Source organism: Lepisosteus oculatus, chromosome 12 (assembly GCF_040954835.1).
Source record: "Lepisosteus oculatus isolate fLepOcu1 chromosome 12, fLepOcu1.hap2, whole genome shotgun sequence".
Taxonomy (NCBI): Eukaryota; Metazoa; Chordata; class Actinopteri; order Semionotiformes; family Lepisosteidae; genus Lepisosteus; species Lepisosteus oculatus.
Genome location: NC_090707.1, coordinates 30933598 through 30957481, shown reverse-complemented (window position 1 = coordinate 30957481; position 23884 = coordinate 30933598).

Sequence of the window (23884 nt, the reverse complement as noted above, 5' to 3'; positions counted from 1 at the left end):
GAAATAACAGTAGGTTCGTGACCGCAAGATTTCTTCTGTTACAAAAAGAATATCTAAGACAGAAATTTATACTATACTCACTCACTCTTTTGGCCTGACTTCTTGGAAAAGTCCTTACTCAGACTGCTTGCAGATGGTTGAAAAAGATTGCCAGTTCAGTTCAAGAGAGATTGAGGAGCCAGTGAGTTGGGTTGGTTGAGAAGCTATCAGGTTCATAAGGTATAGTTCTGGTACCCAACCTACAACTTTGGGTGATGAACAGTGACCTTGGATCTGTGGTTCTGACAAGAAATATCCAAGAAATTTGCTGGACCCCATCTTCTCTTTATATTATTTAATGATTAAATGTACAGCACTGGATATACTGTAGCTTTACAAGGTCTCTTATCAGAGGGACCTCTTTAGCCACATTTCTCTGTATTTAGAGAAAGCTACCAAGCTGCCTTGTCAAGGCACACAAAGATTATTAGATATCTTTAATACCCCTAACTTCTAAGTGTAATAATAGACCCTGTCTTTACACAAACATTTGCTTCAGTCTCTCTAATACTATATTAATCTGTTAACCCTGTGAATCTCTCTTTAGACTCTTATGAAAATGAGAGCTCTCGTCACAATGACCACTGCCCCACTACACTACACAGCAATAATTTAAATGGAAAAATAATAAGATGCAAACCTCTTTGCATTCCACATTGTATCAGACATTTGCATCTTATACATGCCATCTCTATGTTACCCTTGAACTTTTCTATAATTATTATTATAGTATATTATGTTTTCATTATTCTGTTAGATTTCCTATAGGAATTCAATAGGTTAAGATCAGTGGTTATAAAAAACAGAAAATTTAAAAGTTGCTGGGATAAGGATTTCATAGAGATCAAGCTGATCCACCTAAGTTTCCATAACGTACCTAGGGAAAGATCTGCTGCTATGATCCTACAGTTTTTACTAAGCAAAAACATATGGGAAATAAAAGTACCTTTGATGTGTGATCCAGAGAATCACAGAAGATTGGGAATTTTAAACACAACACAATACCACAATGGCAAATATAAATTGCCATTGTACACCTACTGTTTTATCAAAGTAGCTGACTCAAAGCATAAGAGACCAAATACAAGCAGAAATAGGGAACTCAGTTTGAGTACTCAGCTGAGTACAAGGCCACACACCTGAAGAAGGCTCCACGGCCGAAACGTTGTGTTCTCTTTCTTCTTTTTTTCAGCATGGAATAAACCTATTACTTGTTCCTTTGCAGCCTACGCATGCTGATGCAGCTACCCACCTGAATACAAGTACGTATGTGCATTGTATGGTACTTTAACAAGTATTCTGTTTTGCACTGGAATTCTGTTCAATGACGGTTGTATTGTCTACATTTGTGTTTTTCTTTAAAAAATTATCTTATTTTTCCTATGGAGTGCTAACTGCATCAAGTAAACAGAAGATCACATTCTGCTCTCATTACAAATAATCTAATATTATTTCAGTTAAAATAAAAAGGGAAAACACATTTCTACATCATCTGTGCAAAGTAAGTACTCTACATCTTTGCCCCACAGAAATTTGTCTAAAACCTCATATTGGTGAGCTGTTCAGCTCAATAAAGCTGTCGGCATAATAAAGTTTATTAATATACAAATGGATAGCTGTTGGCAAAGCACTTTAGAATGAATATACTGTATGTCACAAGGAAAGATTATTTCTTCAGAAATAGTGTCAGCTACCCTCTGTTCCTTTATAGCTCCCCTTTCTCAAATAATGCCCAGCCCAAACAAGTAATTGACCCAAAGCAAATAAGACATTTTTTGGAATTCTGCAAACATTTGTTTGGGATGAAAGGGCAGGAACTCTTTCTCTGTTTTTAAATATAAATTGATTATCTTTGCAAATGTTGACACTGTAAATTACAAAGACATTAAACCAAGAATTGGCACGAATTGAATTATGTAAGTACATTTTGTGCTAGTACAATCCACCTCAGTATGTAATGTTTATATATGAGTCTACAGATTTCAATAGTAAACTCAAATACATCTCAATTTACATCTTACAGTTGGCTTGTTAAAAATGCATCGCAAATGCCCATATAAGACATTTCTGTAATAAAATTTATATGGCCCACTTATGTAAAAGTACTGGCAAAAACATATGACAGGCTGGAACTGTTTAATTTTGGAAAAATTGCAGATGTGTTGTTTTGGAGCCCAGCCGCTTTTGGATCATGATGACCCTGGAAAAAAATACAAAAAATCACTCCTGAAGTTTATTTTAGGAGGAGCACAGAGAAATCATATCTGGCTAAAACAAAGTAAGATATGGAAAGAAGAAAATAGGAAAATCATACTGGTATTACAGTTTATCACATATATTAACATTTACTTCCCCCTCTTCTGTTATGATATATTTTATTGATGCCTTTCATATGTAAATTTGGTTATTTTGTTCAGAGAAGACCACAGGCTGAAATTTGCATGTACGTTGCATAGTACAAATTCCAAAATTCTTTTTCCCATTCATTCACCCCTCTGCCCTCACCTTCTTTTCTACTCCCTAATTTCTCTCCTCCCACCCTGTACAGCACCCAAGAAGAAAAAAAAGATAAGCTCCCCTATAATTTCCACAGACAGGGGTTCTTACACAAAATCTCTCACAAAAGCCAGTTTATCCAGTCTCTGGACACACATCATATGAGCTGGAACCCAACGTTTTGAATAAGGGTTGGGAATGCCCTGGTGATCATGAGACAGGCATACACTAAAAACTCAAGACAATTTACACAAAGCATTTCTGTATGCAAATTTCCAGGTGTCATGGTGCACTGTCCCACCATCCATAATTTCTCTATTATCTTTTCTGTGTCCTCAATTGCACCAACACCTCCACACAGCTTGTTTTCTCTTTGACTGTGAGGTCAAACAATTTGTGATGATTGCTCTCCGTTGCACTATTTATGTTATGGCAGAAGGAAATTAATATAATCCCATCCCTCATTAAATACCTATATACAGCATAAGGATGCAAACATGAAAAAAGAAAAGAGCAAATGTCCAACAAATGCACTGGCCTTTATTTGCACAACTCTATGGAACATAGCCCCCAAGCTGTGGCCCTACACTCACTTCTGTCACACAGTGACAAAATGAATACAATAACTGAACAAATATGGAAAGATTCAGCAAGAGGGCTTTGTAGAAGATACAAGTGGCATGCACTTTTAGGTGCATTTACAGATTCAGTTAGCATAACATTACAAATTGTTGTTCTTCTAAATACAAGCAAATAAATAAATTCTTCTTTTTGCACTATTATAAAGAATACTTTTGTTTGGGTTGTGAAAAGCTGAATAATTGATATGGGTATATGGGGAAGCTGTCAGGGAACCAACAGGCAGAAAGAGAGGATCCTTCAGCGTAGTCATGAATCCTGCAGAATGCAGAGCAGCACAGGGACAATATCCGAAACACGTAATCCAGAAGCTTGGTCGATAGGAGAAACAATGAGTCTGATAACCAGGGAAATCCAAAAAAACGATATCCAAAAAGTGTGGTCGAAAAAGGATGGGTGAAAAGGAACCTGGAGATCAGTCAAGAAGGTATAAACACGCACAGGAGAATACTATGGGAGGCTTCTCAATAGTTAGCATGGGTTGGTGTGTGAGGGAACTTTAAATACTAAAGGGAGTGGGACATGGTTGGATAATTGGTCCAGGAGTGAGAATCTGTGGAATCTGGTCCATGTGAGAATATGGTGGGTTCAGTTAAGAATGAGATTGTGAAACAGTGGGTTTGGGAATGTAACGGCGTTTGTGAGGGGGAGTGCAGGAGCTAACAGAAGCATAGTGACCCAGTGGTTAGCAATGCTACCTCGCTGCACTGGGGTTCTGTTCCTGGGGTGCTTTCTGCATGGAGGTATATTCCCCAGCTGTTCTTTTGGGTTTCATCTGGGTGCTCTGGTTAGCTTTCATAGTTTACTGGTAGGTTAGTTGTCTTCTGGAAAAGTTGGCCTTTTATAAGAAGAAGGGCCTTTTATAAGAAGAAGGGAATTATTGTACTTCTCCCTGGGTCATGTGTGTAGAGCACACACTGGTGGAATTGGAAATGCCAATTTCCACCAAATTCTGGTGATGCAGAACAGGGGAGCTAGTGGCTGTATGCAGACAGGAAGTCGAAGAGCAAACAGCCTGAGTGCGAGGTGCTTCTCCTTATTAGTAATGTTGAGCTACGTTCTTATAGACATTGTTCCACCTAATAAATACACTGAGTACAGCCAAGTGCTCTAAGTTAGTGAAACAGTGAGGAGCTGATGGAGGCTCCAAAATAGTAGCAGAGTTGGCTGTTGCTGTGTTGCACTGCCGGTAAGATAAAGAAGGCAGTAGAGCATTTCTGGCCATATAGGAATGACCAGTAGTGGATTTTCCACTACTACTACCCACAAGGGACCAGTGCGTAAGATGGCTGTGAGTACCCTGATACATTGAGTCTGCCAGTAAGGGCACAGGGCTGTGGGCAGTGTTGAGCTTTAGTTTGTAAAAGGTAGGAACTGGTGTGTGGATCCCTGAGCCTGGGGTACCGTGAATGAAGGGCTAAGTGATCCCTAGTTCAGGCATCAATCATGAAGAACTTGAAGGTCCTAAAACCTAGGGCTGAGGCATGAGAGGGATATCACAGGGGGTTATGTGGTACAGCCAAAGGTGATGTAGCTTGGCAGACAGTTCTGTGAACCAGGGATACCATGAGCAAAGGGCTCAGAGATTCTTAGTTGAGTCATCGCTCAGACAGAAGATGCAAAAAATATTTGGAGTTGTCTCTGTCCAAACTACCGGTGGCCTTTTGGTTGCCCAGAAATACGGCTGAAAGACAGCACTACTTTCAGCAGAGAATATGTGGTAAATGTGAGTTTAGCTCAAATAGTAGAGCAGAAAATTAGTGCTGTCAGTTAATGCGGACCTGCCTGGAGCAGTGCCCCTAGTGTGAGCTGCCTCACACAGCACTACACCATGTATGTTAATTGGCTTCAAGAAATGAATTATGAAAATTTGTGCAAGACATAAAAATAAATAATTTGAACTTTACTGTGTGCAAAACCTATGTGAAAAAGCAAGAAAAAAAGTAATTGTTGGTATGTTGTTGGTAAGTGCCACTAGGCTGGACAGCACAATTCTAAGCAAAGGCATTTATCATTGTCTCCCTTGCATAATTTTGATATCATGCAACAGATAACAGCTCAGGGATTTGTAGACAATAATTAACTCCTGTCTAAACTGAAGAGTAATCACTTTGCATTTGGCAGCTCTTTTGCTTAGTGGGATGTATCAGTGGTTTCAGGTTGTGCTCAGCCTTGAATTTCCATACCTCAAACAGAAATGTGCTTGCTGTAGCCAGCACTTATTGTAACTCACAAGATTCCTATATCCTGTACTTCTGTGAAGCCCTCAGATGTTTACTCTGTTGATGGGCAGTCATTTCCCTTATTTTGCCAGTGTTGAATATTTATGTATCAAAAATATATCCCTTTAACTCACCATATGATTTACTCAGTAAGTTTAGTTTAAAACTGCCTGGTCCAAGTATTATCCATTAACTGTAATGAACAGTTCTTTCCGGACCCTATGCGGATGACACAGTCCGACGGAGTGGGGAAACACTGGGGAAACGTCATGCAGGAATACGGGGCTGAAGACAGGGGGGTGTGTCCAAGGTGCACTGGTGCACGGGGGAGGTGTGGCCGAGGCGAACAATCCGAGAGTAGTCCTTAGGGAAAATCCAAAACGCAAGGGTAAGTCCAAAACCAGGAGATCCATCAGAACAGAGAATTAAAAACCACGAAGGCCGGGTCGGAACCGGCGGACGGGGAACAGGAACGGGAACAGAGTTTAAAACCTTAACGGGACTAAGCGCTTCCAGGTCCCGGACTCGCACGATACGGAAATCAGATGCAGAGCCAGGATGAGCGTCAGGGCCTGGCTTTTAAGGTGGGCTGGGGATAGGGAGCAGGTGCACAGAATAAAGTCACAAGTGTAAGGGCTGGAGCACCCTTAAGGAGGGGGGACTATAATCGTGACATTAACCTCCTTCAGTCTCACTTTAGCTGTAAATATTTACTTGTCAGCATTGTAATTTACATTTTGTGTCACAGGACTAGAATGGCCATTACAAAAGGTGACATATTTCTCTTTAAAACAGCTTAAAACTCTTTTGAAGTAGAAAACCCAGCAGAGTTTACTGCTGACTAGGGAGTGATGAGTGACATTGTATATGGTTTGCATCCACAAATGATTGTGACTGAATTGTGGAAGGAACTCCACCCATCACAATTGAAACTGTAATATTAAATCATTTGGTAACTATTGAAGGTACGAATTATTAGGCCAGGAATCTACTCCTCAAATTAGAACTTTAAAAGATAATCAACTGAAACTCAGCTTACAAACATTTGGTTATTGTTGTTGAATTTTGTTTTTGATTTTCCAAGTTTAAAGAAAGAGTGAAATACAATTAGATGCCACAGTCTATATATTGAAATTTCTACACAAAGAACCATCTTATAAAGAGCAACTGGTTCATACTTGGTTGCTTTCAATTTTGCATACTCTAACTTATCCTTTGCCCTCTTTGCAACAGTCCCTCAGTTCTGTGATATGCAGTTCCATGTGCTTTGTTTCTATTGCCTGACAATACCTCCTGTACTAAGAAAGAGAAAAGTAAATTTCAATTATTGCTGTTTAGCTACTGACCAGAATTTGCAGGCTTAAAGTGGGGATGAAAAACACGTAAATTAATTATTCTGATGTTGAAGATCCTAAGTATCTGATCTTTCATCTTTGCTCAGAGAGAATGAGATGTTCCATGATCACAACCAATCATTATCTCATCATAAGAGTTTTAACACTCTAGCCCCAGGCTTTCCAGGTTTCACGATTTTTGAGTAATGACTACAAAATTTCTTTTGGCATATGTACTCCAGAGAAGGCATATGAATTCACTTGGTAAAGACATAAGGCATTAGGTATAGCTTAAAATAAATAAACCATAGATAAAGGAATAAAAGCCTTTGTGGTGCCACAGAAAAGGAATCCAATACTAAACATACAGTACTTAGCATTATGCTTGTTTTCTATTGGGTGTTATAGATCCTTAGATGATGTATTTTTTCTAAATAATCAATCATCTTTTGTGTATCTTGACTTTTATATGCAAACTCAGAGCTCTAGAAGCTAGGTTTCACCTATGACTTTGCACGACTTAAAATTATGCTTATAATACATAAGTGTTTTCTAATAAGAGCTGTAAAGCTGGCATATTTATATTTATGTCAATGTACTTCGATATCTGGCTGTTGGTTATGGTGCCATAGAAAATGGATTTGTACCGATCCTCTCTCCTTACAAAACCTTTTTAATCATCCTTTAAATGGGTTTAATAGTGTGTAAAATCTAGTGAAAATTGTATCTAAGCATATTTTATCTAATCTTTGTTTTGAACTCAGTGACTGAAAAAGAAAGAAATCAAGGAGCAATAGACTATGTCGAGTGTGTTATCCAAAATAGATGCTTCACCTTCAGCATGGTTTTTGTCAGGAATGGAGAAAGGTTTTTCTAAAATGTATGAATGGTGGATGACCGGTTGTATAAAATCAACAAAGTGAATACTCAAATTCATTCAGAAAATGAAATCATAAATCATAAGTTATTGGAAGTAGCTACCAAACAAATGGAATACGAGGCCACGCTGGTAAGCCTGTGCGAAGACATTGATGACTGTAAAAAACACAATGAGGTGAGCTTCGGGAGAAAATAGATGATATGAAGAATAGAGCTTGACAAAAGAACTTGCGTCTGATGGCAGCACGAGCTAAAGGTGTCACAAAGCATTTTTCAGGACCCTATGCAGACGGCATAATCCGGGGGTAGTGAGACAAACTTGGATAGGGGCTGGAAGAAAAAAAGGGGTGTGTGTCCAAGGTGCACTAGTGCTCAGGGGGGCGTATTCCAAGGCAAACAAGTCCAAAGGGATTCTGTAAGAAAATCCATGGGAATGCAAATGTACAGAGCCGGGTGGTCCATCCATGACGGAGACAAGACAGAGTTAAAAGCCATAGCAGGATCCAGCAAGGCACTCCCAGCCCTGGACCAAGATGGTCAGGACACCGACGTTGCAAAGCCTATGCCTTCGAGCCTCTCCTGGACACGTTGGTAGGCGGGCTTTCGGGCGTCCATATTCCAAAGCTGAGCCCAGATTGGTAGGAGTGTCTGGCTTTTGAAGGAAAGGGGCTGAAACCGGAGGCAGGTGCAGGAAATCAAAGGTAAACAAGAAAGGGCTGGAGCGTCCTTAAGAGGAAGGGTTTACAATCATGACAAAAGGCAAACTAAAATGTCATTATTCTCAAGGACATGTCTACCACACTATACAAAAGGAGAAACAAGGAGAAAAGAGTTTACTCCCTTGAGGAAGGACTGAGGGATCATGACATCACCTACAGTCCGCTCTATATGGCCAGCTGAGGATTGACCTGAAATCACTGCAGATGCTCTGTGATTTCTGGAAACATGGAGATTGCTGAGAAAAAAAATTGAGGATAGAAAAAACATCATGGAAAGTGAGGAGGCAGAGCAGGATCCAGGCAGGCAAAACTCTGGTGAAGCAGGACAATAAGTCACAAGGACGATTCATGCAGGACTGGGTCAAGGCAAGTTCAGGTGACTGTAGTTCGAAGTTAAGAGTCAGAAACAGGATTTGTTCAGGGAAGAAATGCATTCTCTTTTGGTTTTTGTGAGCTGTGAAATGCTGCCTGTCTTGGTGTGACAATCCTAGGCTGACATTATTGGGGGATGATTCGGTGTTACCGCTGACTATTGGCATCAATGTAAAGTTGATTAAAATGGTGTTAATTGCTGCCAACAAATGCATAGCCCTGAACTGGAAAAACAGTACACCATCTAATTTTCAATGTGGCTAAGAGAAATTGTATTTTTATTTTATTTCTCAAATCTTGAATAATTTGAGGTGGGGCGGAGCAGTGACACTGTGGCTTAGGATCTGTGCCTGTGGCTGAAAGGTTACTGGTTCAAATCCCACTGCTAGCAGAGGAATCCTACTCTATTCGGCCCCTGATCTAGGCCCTAACCCCAACTGCTCCAGGAGTGCTATGTAAATGGCGGACCCTGCACTCTGACCCCAAGCTTCTCCCTGTCTGTGTGCCTTTGTGTCTCATGGAGAGCAAGCTGGAGTATGCAATAATTCCTAATGCAAGAAATTGTATATGGCCAATAAAGTGATCTTATTTTCGAAACCCCCCATTTTTAACAATAATGTAAAGATTCATGCCAGGTTTTAGCTAGATCGGAAACTTCAAGAGGCATTCCAGAATAGGGAAGGCTGGAAACATGGACAAAACAGAACTCAACAATCCCCTGTTTAAGGAAAAAACACCCGAAAAAGTCTGGGGGAAATTTATTATTTTCACATCAACTGTTGCTTCTATGATTAATTCAAGTCATTGATTGCTATTACATGTTGAATAATCAGTTATGTTATATCACAGATACGAGGCCTTAAACCAGCATGTTAAAATGTTTCCTTTCTTTCTTGCTTTCAGAAGAATGAATTTTACTAAATGATGATAAGTCCTTTTTTTTCTTTGGGATTGTAAGTGAGAGTGATGAGTATGTGTAGGGATATAATAACTCTCCTATTGTTTAATACATACAAAATCTTGTACCTTAATAAAAAACAATAAACATATTGTTCAAAAATGTACTGTGAAATCTGTAATCCATCCATTCATTTTCAACCACTTTAACCAATATAGGGTCATGGGGGAGCCAGAAGATGCAAGGCAGGATACACCATGGACAGGATGCAGGGCAGTCACAGATATAAACATACACTTGCATTAGGGCCAATTTTCCCAGGCGATAAATAATCTACCAGCATATTTTTGGACTGTGGGAGAAAACCAGATCACCTGGAGGTTACCCACACGAACATGGGGAGAGCATACAAACCTAATGCATATAGCACCCCAGGAATTGAACACAGGGCCCCAATGCAAAAGTTGTCTATATTAAAGTCAATTCATGTCCAATCTAAAGTGATGTGACACAGTTCTATCCTATAGCAGATACTTTTCTGTCCTGTCTTCAGATGTACTGCATCAGGCTTGACATCTCTTGGGGAGAATATGCAACTCCGTTTAAGCCCTCAAGAGTGAAATGCATTATCTTCAACTAGCCCACAAATGCTGTTTCCAAACTGTCTGGCATACCTGAGATGGAAGAGATGGGAGTTGGGAGAGTTTTGTCCCTGGTATGAGGTTTTTGGTTCTTCTTCTATGTTATTGGAAGGGTCCACGTAGATTCTCATTCACTTCTTTTTAGTAGCACTGCAGTCCTCCTAGGTCTCTTAAGTAATTGAGGGTGCTTTACCAATTCCTCTACACACTTTTTATGACTTGTTTGGTATTCAGAGCAACTGTCAGTAAAATTAGGGTTTCTTTATTAATTTTGGCAACTACATTCTCAATGAAATTCCAATGGTTACAGTACTGGTTTATGGCCAAATCGGTAAGCCCAAGTATATTTATATTCCTTTTTGGGTCCTCCTGGACATTTCCAAAGCACAAACGGTGACTTGTACTTACAGTAGTGCATTTCTTGTTTAGGAACATTTTAGTGAATTATTATTAGCGAATACCGTACATCCCTTAACATACTGCTAGTCAATACAAGATAGTTATGTTCATGACTGGATAAATTACAGTACATCATGTTAATCTCATGTATATCTATATTTGAGTTACATATTATATTCATGATTGCAATTTCCTGATACTAAAGTATGAACATTAGTGTTCTAAAAATGGAAGGAATAACCATAACAAAACTCCCAGACATATGTCTTGGAGCACCATGGCAAGTGTTTATTGCTTAATTATACACTGCTCTGCAAGCTTAATTATCTTGGTATGGCATTGTTCCTCTATTCCTTTATCAAAGCATGCATATATTCAGGTATGGATTTTTCCAGAAGCATTCAAGGAACAGACACCAAAACCAAAATCCAACACAGTTGCAAAAAAGGTTTCAGAATAAGAAAATTGAGTCATGAGTGGTGACATTTTAATTTTTATAACAAAGGAGATATTATACTGTATAGTGTACAGTGTATAGTACACTGTTATTACAGACATTAAATGATTTTTCATTTACAGTGGCATATGATGAATTGGGATACATTTAATTTCTTGGTTTTGAATTTAGACATTTCTAGAACTTAGAATCCTACTGAATTTTAGTGTACTACTATAAAGGAACACATCACATCAACTTTAGCGCATGCCTTTTTGCAATTTATAATTGTACAGATAAGAATTAAATGAACATGTACCTGGGACTGCTTATTTATTAAAAGGGAATATGAATAACCAATCATTTAGTTCAGAAATACAGTGTAGAACTCAAAAGTGCCTGAGTCTGATACAATGGTAAGAATGTATCCATTAGGAACTTTAAATGTCTTCATGTATTTAATACTGAAAGATGTCTGGTTACCAATGACATCTCCAATGGCAGTTTATTCAGTAAGGTATTACTATTCCATATTACTGCCCTTTGTACTCACTGTGTGTAACAGTAGATGTACTGTAGTACTGTAAGTGAAAGATATTGTGAAGTATTTGTAGAGGATACAAAACAGGACTGTTAAATTATTGCTACAAATGGAGGGGGGGTATGAATAACAGGAACTGACTGAACATCAGTAAGTAAAATAAATTATCATAACTCCCATCTGCAAGCATTTCTCCAAGAATACACCCAAAGGGTTGGAATACCATAATTAGAGGCAGGTGAATTCTTTGTTCTCTGGCACATCTTTGGTGAAAAGAGTAATAATTCAAGAATACTTGGTTAAACAAATATTAATTGACAATGACAATGCATACACTACAGTACATACAACACAAACACACAAGTTTCTCTTTGTACAGGTTTACAGTCAAGGTGTTTCAGAGACCTACTGTAGGTCTAGATTGCCCCATAAAACCTCATACTGCTACCACATATTTGACTCTTAAATAATAAGAGTACAGAGGCCAAAAGGAGATATAAGATGCCTTCTAAACTAAACAGAATACAACCTATGATTAAATCTCTCTGCATACCTGGATGCCACAAAATAAATGGTAATCTACAGTATCTCCCTATTCTATTCCCTAAGCTGCACCCACAAAGCAGGAGAGGCAATTTTAAACTGAAGGATTCTTTACTCAGGAACTCCAAGTTCCCTAAAGGCAACAGAAGACCAAACTCTCTTAACACGATTCTAATACTTAGCTTCAATCAGTTTTTTTTGGATGATCTTGAACCAGGAACCTCACCTGGCACAATCTTAAGGTTATGTGTCCTACTGTCTCTTCTCTCTCATGGTCTCCTTTTCTTCACTTTCTTCTTTTGTGACACTCAATGCTTTACCCAAACCTTAATTAAACTAAGGTAAACCATAAACTTTATGATTGCTTTGATCACAGAATCTCAGCATACATCCCCTCTTTTGAAGCTGGAAATGTTTACACTGCCAATTGTTACACACTTTATTTAAACTCTTAGAGACATTCCTAGTCACCTACAGCTGTAATATTATCATCTAATATCATCTAATAACTGCTCCATTCACCAAATTATATGCTAGAAACTACTACAAGACATGGTTAGGATAAAATTACAAATGTAATGATGTATTTCATATTCTAGAATATGAAAAACTAAACTAACACACAAATGTAGCAGCATTTTATTGCCAATCGCAATTGCAAATCACTTTTTCACACAGGGCCATGTAGGTTTGGATTTTTTTTCCCCTTAATAATAAAAACCTTCATTTAAAAACTGCGTTTTGTGTTTACTTGTGTTATCTTCGTCTAATATGTCAATTTATTTGGTGATCTGAAACATTTCAGTGTGACGAACATGCAAAAAACTAAGAAATTTGGAAGGGGGCAAACACACACCACTGTACCTTTTTATCAAATACAGAGACTTACAAAAGTCATCTTCTACCAATATCACATTTTGATTAATTACAGAAAAAGTATACAACTTTTCCAAATCACCTTTTTTACTCAAAAATACAAAGAGTAAACTGAACATTGTTATATGTGAAGGATGTTTTGACAGCAAAACCTGCAGATAAGATATACAAACTGAAATTTACTGATTGCATAAATATTCAGCCCACTACTATATTATTTAAATTATAACCTGATAGAAGCACCTTTGACAGCATTTGCTTGCAAGCTATTTACATGAAGAGTTATTTTGCAGTGGTCTCCCCCAGCTTTGCACAGTGGGGCGATATAATTTTTACACTTTTACATTTTTCATATTTTTCATGGCAAAACCAGTGCAGTTCTGATAAGTTCATTAGGAATCATTGATGGATTGCAATAGTCAAATCTTGCCATACATTTTCTGTTGTTTTCAAGAAAGGACTTTGAGTGGACTACTCAAGATCATTCACTCCTTTCTTGTAAAACCACTCACTTTTGGCTTTGGCATTGTGCTTCGAGGTTTTGTCCTGCTGCAATGTGAATTTTCAAAACAGTTTTATATTCTTGGCTGACTCAAACAGATTTTCCTCTAGGATTCACCTGTACCTTACACCATCCATTTTACCCTTAATCCTGACAAGCTACCCATTCCCTGTTGATGAGATGCATTCCCATAACATGAGGCTGCCAAAACCATTTTTGGCAGTTGGGATGATGATGACAATGTTTTCTGTTGTCTTGGGGTGCCAGTTTTGCACTTTGAGCATTTTGAGTTCAGTTTTCTCTTAGCACAAAATGCCCTGCCATGTCTGTATATCTTATAAGAGATTTTAAATGACACTTAAATATAGTGACTTCTTTCTTCAGACTATTCAGACTAGCTTTATATAAGGACTTAGATTTTGTCAATATATAAACACTGTCTCACAACTCAGACAAAGGGCTTTACAATAGAAAAGTCAAAGTCACTACAGGTATGAAAGTAACAGTTCTGAATAGTTCTTGCTGGGCTGTTCAGTTGAGAAAGATCACCTGATCTGGTTAATGTCTGTGTGGTATGATACATATTCCACTTCTCAATGATAGACGTCACTGTACTCAAATGAATAAAAGTAACCTTCTCCTGATCTGTGCCTCTGCCACATTATCTCTGACTTGTTTTGAAAGCTCATTGGTCTTCATAATTGGTTAGTTGTGGGTAGAAATTCAATATCTGAGGGAACTTACAGAGACAAATGCATTCAGTCTGAGCTCAGATTAAACTACTTTGATCACATATGGAAGAAAAACAGTTATACCAATTATCTGACCTTTTAAACTGTTCTTTTGTTACTGAAATGATTTTTTCATGTCAAAGCAAAATGGTGGAATATTTGTGTATGTATGGATTTCTATTGAAAATATAACCTATTTATGTACTACCATATTTTTTAGTTTTAACATTTTGGAGTATATTTTGTTGATTCTAGCTATAGTGAAATGTGCGAACATATTGTTATTGCAAGCTGAGATAACAACAAAATGTGTAAATACCTTTACTTAGCACTGTAATATTTGAATTTTCTGTGTGTTATATGCTATAATGCTTCCATAATTTTCTTTTCACTTGCCCAGCTAAAGTTAGTACATTTTTCAAATGAGACAGAATTTTTGCCTTATATCATGATCTTGTGAAAAAGCAAGACCTGTTTATACTGAAATAGGATACCTCTAAGGGCAATTTAGGTTGCTGCTATACATGGTGTTGGTTTAGGTGGTAATCCATTTTCTCTGGACCAGCATTTCCAAATCATACACACATTTTTATAAGTGTAGGGGTGTTTTACATGTTTTGTAAATTTGTAAGAGTTTCTAATGGTAAGGGTTGTGAGAAGACAGCAACTGGAGAAAGATAAATTGATTACTCTTTTGCTTTACCATATAGATAGATACTTTATTGATCCCGTGAGGGAAATTGTAGTGCAACAGCAGCTTAACACAGACAACACTGTGTAACAAATGATACAATAATAATACAATGCATACAATACAATCAGTACAGTGAGAAGTGCACTGGGAAGAGCTACTCACAGTCCAGAACACACAAAGAACAAACCAGAACAGAACAGTACACAAAAAAGTCATATTGCACAGTATAAATATAAATGTAAATGTATTGCACAGGTCCCTGGCATATATTGCACCAAAACGGTTGTAAAAGGGAAAAAGAAAAAGAACAGATCTATCAGTTTACTGTTCAGTCCAGAAACAGGTCACTGTCAATGTTGCCTCTGCCCAGATGCAAGGTGGATGGGTTGTACAGTCTTATGGCAGAAGGCAAAACGACCTCCAGTAGCGTTTCCTGTCGCACCGTGGATGGATCAGTTAATTGCTGAACGTGCTCTTCATTTCTACAAGCATGTCATAAAGAGAATGGGAAACCATTCTCCTCTCAGTCACTACCTCCAGGGGGTCCAGGTCAGACCCAATGACAGAGCTTGCTCTTCTGTTGAGGTTGTTCAGCCTGTTAGAATCCACTGCTCTAATTCCAGAGCCCCAGCATACCACCGTGTAGAAAATGGCACTCGACACAACCAACTGCTGGTGAAAATGTGTTTGTTTCCCTGAAAGTAGTCTATTTAGAGATACTAGCTTTAATATCATATCTTTGGATGTGTCACAGCATGTTAACCCTTGTGAACTGGTTAATTCCTACTCAGGGATTTATTTGGTGTAGCCTACCTACCTTTACTGCATAATTCGGTAAAGCAGTTTCTTCCTTCTTCTGCATTTTGGGGTTTGTAGAGCATAATGCCTACTACTCATGTCCATCAGTGGTGGATATATTTTGTTACCCTTCAGAATTATATAAATGTAATTTTATTATTCAGCATTTAAAGGTGTATACATTTTTCTATCTAGAGTACTGCACATGCAACTACATTGCAAACAGTACATAATGAAATCTTTGTGATTTTAAGAATACCTTTACAAAACGTATAAAGCCAATAAAAAACTTGTTTTTTTAATATTCTGTATATATTTTAAGCTGTACAAAATTCCAATAAGTAAGCATAATTTTTTAACATGTTTGTTTAATTTGTGTTACCAGCAGCCATATCACTCTGCAACACACAACTGGCAACCCACTGATGCTAAGCAGGTGTGAGCCTGGTCAGTACCTGGATGAGAGACCTCCTGGGAAAAATGAAGGTTGCTCCTGGAAGAGGTGTTAGTGGGGCCAGCAGGGGGCACTCTACCTGCTGTCCATGTGGGTCTTAATGCCCCAGTATAGTGACTGGGACACTATACTGTAAACAGGTGCTGTCCCTCGGATGAGATGTAAAACCAAGGTCCTGACTCTCTTTGGACATTAAAAATCCCAGGGCGCTTCTTGAAAAGAGTAGGGGTGTAACCCAGGCATCCTGTCCACATTTCTCATTGGCCCTAACAAATCATGGCCTCCTAATAATCCCCATCATTATCATTATCCCCATAATGAATTGACTTCATTACTCTGCTCTCCTCCCCACTGATAGCTGATGTGTGGTGAGCGTTCGGGTGCACTATGGCTGCTGTCGTATCATCCAGGTGAATGCTGCACATTGGTGGTGCTAGAGGGGAGTCCCCATTACCAGTAAAGTGCTTTGAGTTGAGTGTCCATAAAAATTAGATTTTAACCTATAATGCCCTAAAGATTCTGCATCATTTTAGCATGAGGACACATATTTTGGTTATATGTAATATTTAAATATATACCAGTCACACAACAAGTAATACACATCTATGTTAAGAAACACGTGCATTTTTTCAAATTTTTTCAAAACACTACTTACAATTCAGTGTTAACAAGAACATTTTATAGCTCTGTGATTTAGGCAAATGCAATATCTCATTAAATGGTGATATTCAAGTTAATAGGTACTTTAAATGAATTGCCAGGAGGGGAGTGGGAATGACAACTGTGCCACATCAGCTAATCACAATGACAGAAGAAGGGGAGGTTTTGCATAATAATTGTTCACAGACATGTATAAATCATGGACCAATACCTCAGTTTCAGCTAACTAAAGTAACTGTTTAATGAACTGTAGCATCAGAAAGTCAGTTTATGTTATGTGGATTTTCCTGTTATTTTATTAATTACTTGTTGCATCTCCTCTTATTTATATTCATTGTATCTGCTGTCATATTGTGGACTGTAAATATAAAAGGATGTAAGAGAGGTTCCAAATGAGTGGAGGTTTTTCAACAAATCTTGCCCATTTGGTTGCAAGTAGCTAATTGAGAATCGTATTCTCCTATTTCTAAAAAGAAGCCACAGAATTTACTTTAAAAATCATGGTAAGGTAGCATGTTCTATAGTTCTTTGTATAAAGTCTTTCCTCCTTTTCTCAGTTTTAAAAGCTCTTCCCCCAGTTTACACTTTTGTCAGAAGATTTCAAAGCATGCAAATAACTGTCACACAAAACTTTAAAGGGCATTGGTGGACCATTATATACTTAAAGTTTGATGCTTTTTCTAAACTCAGTGGAGCCTATAAAGTGTTGATTGGTCTTAATCCTTTTAAGCCAGAGTGTTTTCTGGATTTTATTTCATCTGAGCTCTTTGCTATGTAATCAGATCAATTTGGCCTTTTTTCCCAGATCTGAGGCAGGTAATCATTAAAACCTAGTAATAAACCCTACTAGACTTTGCCCCTTGAGGACCAGCAGTTCAATACAGATCCCCAAATTAGTTCTGGGAAGTACAGAGCCATATTATAATATTATATTATAATTAGCAACCTTGTAAATAGTAGAATTTTACAATTTTCCCACAACTACCTTTCATAGTGAAATTTATTCAGGACACAAATCTCATAGATCTGTGTTTTGACTAGTGCTGTGTCAAGATTCGTATGAAGCTTTCAGTTTGTAAAATAGATTAGGTAGCATTAAAATGCAAGAAATGATATTGGTTCTAGTACTCATTTGTTGCATTTTCTTTAGCTCTATTAGCAAATTCTGAACATTTTTAAAAAGCTCATGTTGTGAATAGCAGCTTTTGCTAAACTTAATCTATTACATTAATGTGAATTTCATTTACATAGTCTTTCACAATCTTCCAAATAGTTAACCCAACACCTCTGAAAAGCACACTTATTAAAAAATATACTTCACTGCTGTATGAACTAGCAGTTTTCTTTCAGGAAAGCAATTACCATGTCCAGGTTTTCTTAAAATGATCCTGTATCTGATGGTTATACTACAATATGTTAATGCTACATGTTACAAGAGGCATTATTTTATTTATCCTCAATGGCATGGGGCCTATTTAAATCAGAATAGTTACTCTATATTTGCTTAAAGGGTCTTGTCAATAAAAGCTGAACTAACAAAAAATACATTGCAAATTTTTCAGTAGTGCTTTTCATATTTGGATCCCAAAGTGCTTCCCATATAACAGGGAACCCACTTCATCCTTCACTGTGCAGTGAGGTGCAGTGCCCACCTGAGTGACACAAGACAGACATCAACATCAGCAGCCCAGCTACACAGAGAAATCTGAAATTATTTTACCAGCTGAGTTTACTGGAGCACCTGGAGGAAACCCACATAAACATGGCAAGAAGATAGAAATTTCACACAGATAGCACCCCATGTGCACCCCAAGCAGCAATACTAACCATTGTGCCACCCTATGCTATGTTAGGCTGGCCAAGATAGAGACTGTATTTATAACACAGACGAGCAGCTGTTTATAAGGAGATTAAGGACACATAAAAGACCCCAAGGATTGAAGTAGAGAACCTCTGGATTAGAACGAAATGCCCAGATGTGACAGCTAGTCTCACACAGTCATTATGGTCATTATTCAGTGGTGTGTAAGAAATAAACAAATACAGATACAGCACATCCATTTGTATACAGCTCTGTTCAAGGAAATAATGATTAAAGTACTGGAAACTGATTGGGATTTATTTGGCTAGAAATAGACTGTTAGATGTAACAGATAAGGTATCAATACACTGCTGATATACAGTATGCTGATACTTTGGTAGCTCTACTGGTAAATGTATGAAGACCACCATTTCTAGAATTAATTTTTAGTACAGGCAATTTAAATGAACTGAAAAGTATGTTTCAGTTAATTGTGTATAAAAAGTAAAAGAGGCTTAAATGTGAAGGTCATTGTTTAATGTGAGTCATGCAATATGTTGAGGCAGACATCTGTAGACAAGACAGATACAATTCTGCCATTTAGGAAACCCAGACACTCACCTACATAAAACAAACTCCATGCAAAGTCAGGTCTACATGACATAACCATTCCTTTCATTATAAACACTACAAATTCACTCCAAAGATCAAGTTAAACATTTGCCAATAAGATTCTTGAAGGACTTGTTTGGGGAGCTATAATGAGATTTTCAGTTCATCCATTATCATAAATCATCTTGCTTTTGGCAGTAATTGCAGAAATCCAGACAAAAAAAACAGTGTCAAGAGAGCTTTGAGAATTTTCAAACATTCAGTCCACCAGTCATTGTCTAAAACAGTCTGTAATCTACTTCAAATCTCCTTGATAACAAATGTCAGCTCAGACAAAGTAGGATGTGATGAGAAACACCATCTGTGATAACAGAGGCTCTGAGGAAATGTTATGCTTGATAAAACTAGTAATGATGATGCTTATCTAACTCTGAGCCCGTATGAAGTCTCCATGGCATAAAAAATGGAATGACATGTAGCTGCCTAATAAGAAACCATAAAATAGCATTTAATAAACTTCATTAAGTGTTCATTGCTGTGGTTCTTTAACACTTTATGCATTCATGTGCATTTCTCCAAAGGGAAAAGTCAGAATACTCAGTACAATATTATTAAATACTTTCATGAAAAAAAAAGGTTATTTCCCCTTACATTCTAGGGCATGCTGATCTACAAGGTGTTGAAAAAGGGGAGACAACACCTGACAGTGATTTAGTGATAACATGAATGCTAGCATCTGCTAAGGAGGAACTTGCTTTTTAAAGTCATGAAATAGGTGGATACAGCACTCTTGTGAATCACGTTTAAAGAACTGGAAATCAAAGAACTATTTCTTTTTAAAATAACTTAGTTAGAAGTGAAGAAATCATTATCTTTAAGACATGACATTAACAAAAAAATAATTAACCTCAGAAAAATTTCATTATTATTGTGCCCAAGGATAGTTACCGTTACATTTATGGGTTTTTATACTAATAAATAAATAATGATCTAATTTTGAATTAAAGCTAAGTATATAATGATACTATGACTGTGAAACTCAATTATGCCTTCATGGCAGTCATTTTATGTGCTACATAGATATAAATATACAGTAGAATAAAAAAGTTTTTCCAAGTAAAAACAAGTTTCTGACTATAAGTTCCGTATACTTAAATTCTTAATTTATAGTACATAATAAACATTTTAGAATAATGTTGTTAAGGTGAGTAGCTGCATCAGCATGCGTAGGCTGCAAAACACAATGTTTTGACTGTGGAGCCTTCTTCCCTTACACCTGAAGAAAGCTCCACGGCTGAAACGTTGTGTTTTCTTTCTTCTCTTTTCAGCATGGAATAAACCTATTACTTGTTCCATATCAGAATAATTGCATTAAATATGAAATTACTGGCACTTATAGTGTCACTATAAGACTCACACTTAACAAAGACTTAGATGTTTACTGTATGTTGAAACATTATTTACATCTTCTAGAAAATATAGGGAAACAACAAAAAGGTAAACAAAATATTAGAATATATTGTGAAAACATTACATTTTAAATTGTATAATGTACAAGTAAGGCCTCTTCTATAATCTTTTGTACAGCTTTGTCACCATATTACAAAACAGACTTACTCCTCTGGAATCAATCCAGAGTAGGGAGACCAGATACAGTACATTTCCAGACTTAAAGGATTGTCCTACACTAACAGGATAAAATAATTAAATCTTTTTAGTTCTGAACAGAGAAGACAACAGAGGGAGTTGATTAAAGTATTTAAAATTCTCAAAGGCATTGACAAAGTCACTACTTTTCAGAATCAACAGTGAAACACACACCAGAGGGTATAAATGGAACTCTAAACAGAATGACATTTAAAACTGAAAACAGAAGGCTTCTTTCAAGACATGGCTGTATAAGACACTCAGATCAATTAGACACTAATAACCAAATGTGTTAGACAGCAAAATGGCCTACCCTCTTTTCTAACTTTAGTTTAGCTACTTATATTCTCCACAAACAGATTTAAATTTTCAATAGATATGTAGCTATTTTTAGTTTGATTTTTCATATATATATGTGCTTGCGCATATTTCTGGAGGTTAATTCTGTATGCAAAAAGGATGTATACATACAGTTATTATATTACTGTATATACATACTGTAATATTACTCTTTTAAGGGAGGATAACTGACAACAACAATACGTTTTACACTGCTTCTTATATTAAATTACAGAGAATAATTCATTTTGAAATGCTAGTCTGTTTACAGTGTTCCACACCTCAAATGCTATTCTCCTTCCCTCTACCAACCAACCTAAGGCTACAATATGTTCAAACCTCTGTCCTTTGACAGTAATGAAGATGCAACTTTCACTTTTCTCTGTACAAGATTGCCTTTAAAAAATTTAATTAGATGCACAACAATTTGAGATAAGTGCTGAGAGCAGCACTATTTGCAGTTTATGGTAGTCAGAACCCCACAGAAATTGCATTTGATAAATAAGCAGACAGGGGAAAAATGATTGAGCTGCACAAATCTCAGCTCCCAATGGGAGTGATGGCTAAACCACCCATATATCATCATTAGACTGTGGAACAGAGGAGCTCAGCAATAAGCACTTGATAAAAAATTACTTATTATGACATGATATCTTTTCCAAAAGCTGCAGTGCACATGGCATCTGCGGATAGTTAAGGACTGCTCAGAGAAGCAAAAAAAGTGCTTGGATATTCATATTAAAGAGAAATTTACTGATGTATATAGATATTTTGATGCTCTCTGCACTTGACTTTTAAATCTGACATTATTTTTTCTTGTCTTCCTTGAAGTGCATTTCTTTGGAATCTAACCATGCTGACCTACAGTAAGTTAGCATTTTTTTAAGTCTCATTCTGAAGCAGTGAGATTTTGAAAAGTGTCAGTGTTCTACATCACCACATATTGATCCAAATGAAAATGGAACATTTTACAAGTTTATTTTTTAACTTAATGTGGTAATTCCAGTTGTGATGAACTTCAGACGGGCAATAGCCTTTAGGACATGCCCTGTTTGAATGAACAATATTCTCTTGAAATTATAGTGTAATTTTTTATTAGGACCAACAGAACAATAAATTAATCATACTGTACGAAGTACAAATCAATCCTATAGAGGATCTTAATAGAGGATCCTTATTGGGATCGACAAAACAAAAAAGACTTCCTATTGTCACGGACGTCCAAAGGGACTAACCGTGGGGAGCAGGAGAGCAGAAAAAGACCCATATGCGTAGCGACGAGACGGGAAAAAGGCCCAGGCTCATTAGTGCAAAGAGTTCAGGAATGCCGTATAGAAACCTATGCCCTCAGGGAGCGGACGTGGGGTGCCCTGGTGCTAGGCGGGTCTCAGGACATCCGGACATCAATGCTGAGCGAGGACTGAGTGCAAGACCCGGAAATATATAGCCCAAGGGAAAGAGAGGGACAGGAAGGACACCAGACCGGAAACTAGGGACAGGTCAGAGAAGGAGCGCCCTTTGGCTGCAGAGGGCGTGACACCTATATCTCCAGCAACCTCATTTACTGTATCTCTTGCAAAAAATGCCCAGCTATCTATGTTGGGGAAACCGTAAGGAGACTAGGAGACTGCTTCAGAGAACATTAGGGCTGTGAAGATTAAACATTTCTCCAAGCCCATAGTTTCTTATTTCACCTTAGATGGCAACGATCACACTGATCTCTCTGTCTCTGTTCTCAAAGAAGGGTTTCTCAACTCCCACAGCAGAACAGAAAGACAGCAGAAACTAAACTCATCCTGAAACTAGGTCCACACCTTCCCCCTTCTCTCAATGATAGACTTATTTTCGTGTAATCTCTATTCTCATGCAGGTTTTGACTTCACACCTTTCTCCACCTCTGTCCACTTTGCACTTTGTAAGTGACATCCCTGCCTCTCCGCTCTCCCTCCTCCTCCACTTTTCCAACTTTTGTTCTCCTGTGCTATTTAATTTTTGCCATCTACCCTGTCTTTCTCACACCTGAAGAAGGCTCCACGGCCGAAACGTAACGTCTCCTTTCTTTTCTTTTCAGCATGGAATCAACCCGTTACCTGTTCCTTTGCAGCCTACACATGCTGACGCAGATACATGCTTGAACTAAAAAAGACTTAATGCAGGCTAATTACTTAAACAGTTAGTAACAGCATTATATTTTCAGGAATGCTGCTCTCAGTGCTGTTATGTGATGGGTAGAATTTATATGAATTCCAGCCACTGATGTAACGTTTCTGACGTTTCATAGATGATCATCAATTGATTTTTTTTCTTTTTGTTACTGCCTAGACCACGGAAAGTATATTCTATTCAACCTAATTTAATCATGCAGGATTTTGAATTATATAATTTACTGAAATATTAATAGCTAAAACAATTAATAAGCTATTTGTGCTAAACTCCTGTAGTGAAATGGAGTGGAAAGAGTGGTATTTGACAGCTCTTGGCTTAGTCAATTTGTCATTTTAATAATCCATCCTGGAAAGAATTTATTCTAAAAATAGTCCTTGAAAGTGAATAACATGCTGGCATTCCCAAATTGCTTCAAAGACAGTAAGAAGTATTTTTAAAGCTTTTGT